Raw genomic sequence first — 7,929 nt, forward strand, 5'->3', positions numbered from 1 at the left:
GGTGTTATCTCAGAAGCCAATGAAAAGTATATAATATTATAAAGTGGGTGGTTCAAGCACTGGATGTTGATTGGCTGAAAGCCGTGGTATATCAGACAGTATACCACAGGTATGACGAAACATGCATTTCTACTGCTCTAATGATAAAAGTAACCAGTTTACGAGAACAACAAGGCACCCTGGGAGTTTGTGGTAAATTTCTAATATACCACAGCTAAGGGGTGTATCCAGGCACACTGTGTTGCATCCTGCCTAAGAACAGCCCTTAGTCTGTTGGCTACTGCCAACACACTGTCAATGCCACTGACTCTACTCCAGCCACTTTAATCATGGGAATTGATGGGAAATGATGTAAATATATCACTAGCCACTTTAAACAATGCTACCTTATATAATGTTACTTACCCTACATTATTCATCTCATATGCATACGTAGATACTGTACTCTATATCATCGACTGCATCCTTATGTAATACATGTATCACTAGCCACTTTAACTATGCCACTTGGTTTACATACTCATCTCATATGTATATACTGTACTCGATATCATCTACTGTATCTTGCCTATGCTGCTCTGTACCATCACTCATTCATATATCCTTATGTACATATTCTTTATCCCCTTACACTGTGTATAAGACAGTAGTTTTTTTGGAATTGTTAGTTAGATTACTTGTTCGTTATTACTGCATTGTCGGAACTAGAAGCACAAGCATTTCGCTACACTCGCATTAACATCTGCTAACCATGTGTATGTGACAAATACATTTGATTTGATTTGATTAGATTTTTGATTTAGTCATCGTATATTGGCCATATACCACACCCCCTCAGTCGGGCCTTATTGCTTAATCTTCTAGCTGGCTATGTTTGCAGATGTCACAATTACCATGCATCTTAATTAAATCTCATCCTCTAACTCTGATGTGTTCAGTGTTTCTGATCCATACACTACATACCCTGTCCATTATAAACTATGTTTGTGTGTCAAATAGCACCCACTCTATCTCCTATATAGTGCACTATTTTGACCAGAGCCCTTTTGGCCCATTTCATACTTATATATAGCCTACCTGTGCTAGGATCGATGAGAAGCCTACCTACTCAAAGAGGTTTTAAATGGACCTGTGTGGAGCGACCACTGATTGAAAGGTTGGGGGAAGTCATATAATTAGGTCACTTTGAGGCTGGGGTCAGGCCTCAGATAGTCCAGCTTTTTCATCACAAGTAAGGCTGGATGGCCTTTTACTGTGACTAATTCAGACTCTCTCTGGAAGAGAGAGTGACAGATACGGAGAGAGAACGAGAGGACAAAAGACAATTACATAGCTGTAGGTTCCCTGCTGTGCATCACTGTTTCCCTGGGGAGTTGAATACAGACCAGGATGGAACTGGTTGACTTTTTAGTGTGTCGATTGATTTGTCAAGGCACGGTCCATGTCATGAGTCTTCTCCAAGCACGGAGGAAGTGCGATTTGATCAGCTAATGTGTCGAATGACAACACATCCACTGTTTTGTTGATGTAGTAAAACCAGCACTAGAGCTATTCCAAGTGATTTGAATAATGCCTGAATGAAATCAATAAAATTTTCAAATGATTGATGGAGTTGTTGAATCACCTGGTATAAGTTTAGGCCAGGTTCAAATCAGATCAGCAGTAACCCGCGGTAACCGACAAACGCATAGCTTATCATTGCTTTTGTTTGGCGTGTCAGAGGTGTGACAGCATTGAAGCTGTCAAATCCACAAGCGGCTCTGGCGTTATATCTATTGCGTGTGTGTGGGCCAGCTGCGAAGGTCCCCGCTCACTGCACGACTACTCATACAGTACGTGTGTGTGTCTTTGTATGTGTTCGTGTGTGTGCGTGCGTGCGTGCGTGCGTGCGTGCAGGTGAAGCGTTTGTGCTCCGGTGTGTGTTAAGGCAAGAGATAGCAACTCAACAACAACCCAGTGACAGAAATCAGATACATGCTTTATAGCTGCCTGTCTTTGAATGACATACCACTCCGGGCATTAACAGAGGCATTAAAATTTTCCACATTTTGTTACATTACGGCCTTATTCTAAAATGTATGATTTTTTTTTTTTTTCTACACACAATACCCAATAATAACAAAGCAAAAGCAAATGTATAATTTTTTTTTAAATATAACATCAGACCTTTTACTCAGTACTTTGTTGAAGCACCTTTGGCAGCGATTACAGCCTTGAGTCTTCTTGGGTATGACGCTACGCCTGCATTTGTAGAGTCTCTCCCTTTCTTCTCTGCAGATCCTCTCAAGCTCTGTCAGGTTGGATGGGAAGCGTCGCTGCACAGCTATTTTCAGGTCTCTCCAGAGTTGTTAGATCGGCCTCAAGTCAGGGCTCTGGCTGGGCCACTCAAGGACATTTAGAGAGTTGTCCCGAAGCCACTCCTGCACTGTCTTGGCTGTGTGCTGTGTGTCGTTGTCCTGTTGGAAGGTGAACCTTAGCCCCAGTCTGAGGTCCGGAGCACTCTGGAGCAGGTTTTCATCAAGGATCTCGCTGTACTTTGCTCTGTTCATCGTTCCCTCGATCCTGACTAGTCTCCCAGTCCCTGCCGCTGAAAAACATCCCCACAGCATGATGCTGCCGCCACCATGCTTCTCCGTAGGAAGGGTGACAGGTTTCCTCCAGATGTGATGCTTGGCATTCAGGCCAAAGAGTTCAATCGTGGTTTCATCAGACCAGAGAATAATTCACAGATATTAGTATTGTCACATTGAATTTATAGTAGCATTGTTAACTCTGATTAAAGCCATCCCGAATCTCACTCAATATTCGATTTCCTTCTTCCACCCACTCTTATTCAGACTAGTAGAATAAGCTGTAACTCTGTTTACTGTACCTGCCCCTGTCTATCCCAATCAAAACATGCTACATATCACTCTCCGTTCTGTACCTACCTGTTGTCAGCCCATTGAACGATCCCTGATGTAAATCCAGATGCTAATTAGTCTCCATTGGGCATGAATAACTTTTTACTCCATAAGGAGCAGTGACAGAAGAGAGGGAGGGAGAAAAGGTCATTATAGGGTTGGACGCTACACCTGTTCCAGCAGTCATCTGTCTGTACAGGATGGGGCTTTACGGGGAGTGACTGGGAGGTCATTAGTGCAGAACACTGTGTGTCCATGCGTGCAGCAATGGATAACAGGCAGGAAGAGGGACAACTTTTACACACACACACACACTCTTCCGGGGAACAAACACGGGCTCCAGGCAGGGGCTGGGACGGTGGAGTAGCCGTATTACTCTCTTCTCCCATTTATGATTCTATTATGGGTTTATTCTCTGGTATTTGCAGACCTCTGTCTATTGATAGAGAGCACAGTGCTGCAAGCAAAAATGAAGATGAAGCAGGATGGGCTGTTTGTCCAAGGATCTCACTTACAGAATGACAACACATCCACTGTTTTGTTGCTGTAGTAAAACTAGCCCAATGTCTGAATGAAATCAATTAAATGTACAAATTATTGATGGAGTTGTTTAATCACCTGGAGTGAGTTTATGCCAGGATTAAATCAGTTCAGCAGTAACCCGTGGTAACCGACAAACGCATAGCCTACCATTGCTTTTGTTTGGTGGTGTCGAAGGTGTAACTGCGTTGAAGCTGTTAAACCTACAAGCGTCTTCTGGCGTTATGCCTATCGCCTGTGTGAGGGCCAGCTGCGAATTTCCCCGCTCACCAAAGGACTAGTCATACAGTACGTGTGTTTGTGTGTGTGTGTGCGGGGGAGTGTGTGTGTGTGTTTGTGCGTGCGGGGGAGTGTTGGTGCGTGGGTGTGTGAGAGCAAGAGATAGCAACTCATTAGCAACCTAGTGAAATAGAACAGACACATGCTTTTGAGCTGCCTGTCTTTGGATGACACACCACACAAGTCATCAACAGTGGGGTCAAAAAAGTATTTAGTCAGCCACCAATTATGCAAGTTCTCTCACTTAAAAAGATGAGAGAGGTACATCATAGGTACACTTCAACTATGACAGACAAAATGAGGGGAAAAAAATCCAGAAAATCACATTGTAGGATTTTTAATGCATTTTTTTGCAAATTATGGTGGAAAATAAGTATTTGGTCACCTACAAACAAGCAAGATTTCTGGCTCTCACAGACCTATAACTTCTTCTTTAAGAGGCTCCTCTGTCCTCCACTCGTTACCTGTATTAATGGGGGCGTGCTCGGTCCTCCTATTCCTGTAGTCCACATTCATCTCCTTTATCTTGATCACGTTGAGGGAGAGGTTGTTGTCCTGGCACCACATGGCCAGGTCTCTATAGGCTGTCTCGTCGTTGTCGCTAATCAGGCCTACCACTGTTGTGTCATCGGCAAACTTAATGATGGTGTTGGAGTCATGCCTGGCCATGCAGTCATGAGTGAACAGGGAGTACAGGAGGGGACTGAGCATGCAGGGGCCCCTGTGTTGAGGATCAGCGTGGTGGATGTGTTGTTGCCTATCCAGAATCCAGTTGCAGAGGGAGGTGTTTAGTTCCAGGGTCATTAGCTTATTGATGAGCTTTGATGAGCTTTCAGGGCACTATGGTGTTGAACGCTGAGCTGTAGTCAATGAATAGTATTCTCACGTAGGTGTTCCAGGTGGGAAAGGGCAGTGTGGAGTTAAATAAAGATCGCATCATCTGTGGATCTATTAGGGCGGTATGCAAATTGGAGTGGGTCTAGGGTTTCTGGGATCATCTGGGATAATGGTTTTGATGTGAGCCATGACCAGCCTTTCAAAGCACTTCATGGCTACAGACGTGAGTGCTTTGGGTCGGTAGTCATTTAGGCAGGTTAACTTAGTGTTCTTTTCACAGGGACTATTGTGGTCTGCTTAAAACATGTTGGTATTACAGACTTGGACAGGGAGAGGTTGAAAATGTCATTGAAGATACTCGCCAGTTGGCCAGCGCATACTCGCAGTACACATCCTGGTAATCTGTCTGTCCCTGTGGCCTTGTGAATCTTGACCTGTTTAAAGGTCTTACTCATATCTGCTGTGGAGAGAGGGATCATACAGTCGTCTGGAAAAGCTGGTGCTCTCATGCATGTTTCAGTGTTATTTGCCTTAAAGTGAGCATAGAAGTAGTTTAGCTCGTCTGGTAGGCTCGTGTCACTGACAGCCCTCGGCTGTGTCTCCCTTTGTAGTCTGTAATGGTTTGCAAAGCCCTGCCACATCCGACGAGCGTCAGAGCCAATGTAGTATGATCCGATCGTAGTCCTGTATTGACACTTTGCCTGTTTGATGGTTCTTCGGAGGGCAGAGCAGGACTTATTATAAGCTTCCGGGTTAGAGCCCCACTCCTTCAAAGCAGCAGCTCTAGCCTTTAGCTCAGTGCGGATGTTACCTGTAATCCATGGCTTCTGGTTGGGGAATGTACGTACGGTCACAGTGGGGATGACGTCATTGATGCACTTATTGACGAAGCCAATGACTGATGTGGTGTACTCCTCAATGCCATAGGAATAATCGCGGAAGATATTCCAGTCTGTGCTAGCAAAACAGTCCTGTAGTTTAGCATCTGCTTCATCTGACCACGTTTTTATTGATCGAGTCACAGGTGTTTCCTGCTTTAATTTTAGCTTGTAAGCAGGAATCAGGAGAATATAATTATGGTCAGATTTTCCAAATGGAGGGCGAGGGAGAGTTTAATACCCAACAACACACAGAGATGCGTAAAGGTGTTCTAGAGTTTTTTCCCCCCTCCACATTTACATGCTGATAGAAATTTGGTAAAACCGATTTAAGTTTCCCTGCATTAAAGTCCCCGGCCACTAGGAGCTCCGCCTTTGGATGAGCATTTTCCTGTTTGCTTATGGGGGAATAAAGCTCATTGAGTGCTGTCTTAGTGCCAGCATCAGTCTTTGGTGGTATGTAGACAGCTACAAAGTAGATGAAAAATCTCTAGGTAGATAGACCACACTATCTTCCTCAGATCTCGTGCACCAGCTGTTGTTTACATACATGCATAGTCTGCCACCACTTGTCTTACCAGACGCCACTGTTTTATCCTGCCGATACCGCGTATAACCAGCCACGAGTCTGTGAATCATAAGATTTTACAGTTTCTAATGTCCCGTTGGTAGTTTAATCTTCCTCGTAGGTCGGCGATGGTATTTTCCAATGATTGCACGTTAGCTATAAGAACGGAAGGCGCGAGGGTATATTCGATTGACTATAAATTCCGTCCTCTTTTTCTCTGTTGTCTCTTCATGCAAATTACGGGGATTTGGGCCTGCTTCCAGGAAAGCAGTATGCCTTTCACGTCGGGCTCGTCGGACTTGTTAATAAAGGGGAAAAAGGCTTCTGCCAGCTCGTGGGAGTAATCTTAGTTCTGATGCCCAGAAGTTATTTTCGATCATAAGAGACAGTAGCAGCAACATTATGTACAAAATACGTTTTTTAAAAATGAACATAAAAACACAATCAGTTAGGAGCATGTAAAACATCAGCCATCTTCTCCTGCGCCATTTCAGTTTTGTCTAAGATGACAGCAATCTGCAAGTCATTGAGAGTGGACATTAGTTCTGTATGTGAATGCCTGATAACAATTACAGAGAAATATGATTATGTCGAGAGACAATCAAGGCGGAACAAGATGGTTGTGGACAGAATTGCAAAATCTCCACGTGAGTTCTGGACATCGTGAGAGAAATTATCTCGGAGAAACTGAAGATAAACCATAGGTAAGGCTGTTACGGTGACTGTATTATCGCCACACCGGCGGTCACAAGTCATGACGGCAGTCAAATTCCACGTGACCGTTTAGTCATGGTAATTGCTGCTGAAGATCATTAGTAGCCAACCAAACTTGCTAACTGCCTGGTACTCAGCACTCTGTTGTCCCTCTAATCACTCTGACATCAATGCAAATGTAATCGAGAATCTGATCAAACACTTCATAAGAGCCCATGAGCTCATGGCAACATTTCTATAGGCTATGCAATTGCCTGAGAAAACAAAGTGATGGTCAAGCATTCAGAGTTAGAGACAGCAGGTGCGGTAGAGAGAGAGAGTCAAAAACAGCAGGTCCGGGGCAAGTTAGCATGTCCGGTGAACAGGTCAGGGTTCCATAGCCGCAGGCACAACAGTTTAAACTGGAGCAGCAGCATGACCAGGTGGCCTGGGGACAGCAAGGAGTCATTAGGCCAGGTAGTGCTGAGGCATGGTCCCAGGGCTCAGGATCTCCAGGAGGTGAGGGAGAGGGAATTGGAGTGAGCATACTTAAATTCACACAGGTCACCAGATAAGACAGGAGAAATACTCCAGATATAACAGACTGACCCTAGACCCCTGACACAAACTACTGCAGCATAAATACTGGAGGCTGAGACAGGAGGGATCGGGAGACACTGTAGCACTGTCCTGCGATGCCCCAGGACAGGGCACAGCCCCCACACCACTAAAGGGATACCTTCAAACCACCAACTTACTACCTTGAGATAAGGCTGTGTATAGCCCACCAAGATCTCCTTGACAGGAAGATCACGTCAGTGACTAAACTCACTCAAGTGACGTATCCCTCCTAGGGACGGCATGGAAGAACACCAGTAAGCCAGTGACTAAGGTAAGAAGCAGAGCATCCTAGTGGAGAGAGGGGAACCAGCCAGGCAGAGACAGCAAGGCCGGTTTGTTCGCTCCAGTGCCTTTCCGTCCACCTTCACTCCCCAGGGCCAGACTACACTCAATCATACTGAAGAGAAGAGTCTTCAATCTGGTAATGAATGGTGTGGCTGTTGAACAATTGAGAAGTCTAAATTACTTAGTGTTACCTTAGAATGTAAACTGTCATGGTCAAAACGTTTAGATTCAATGGTTGTAAAGATGGGGAGAGGGAGCTTTTTTGACGTCTTACTCAAAGTAAGTCCTGCAGGCTCTAGGTTTATCTTATCTTGATTATTGTCCA

The sequence above is a fragment of the Oncorhynchus kisutch genome, linkage group LG25 (assembly GCF_002021735.2).
Source record: "Oncorhynchus kisutch isolate 150728-3 linkage group LG25, Okis_V2, whole genome shotgun sequence".
Lineage (NCBI taxonomy): Eukaryota > Metazoa > Chordata > Actinopteri > Salmoniformes > Salmonidae > Oncorhynchus > Oncorhynchus kisutch.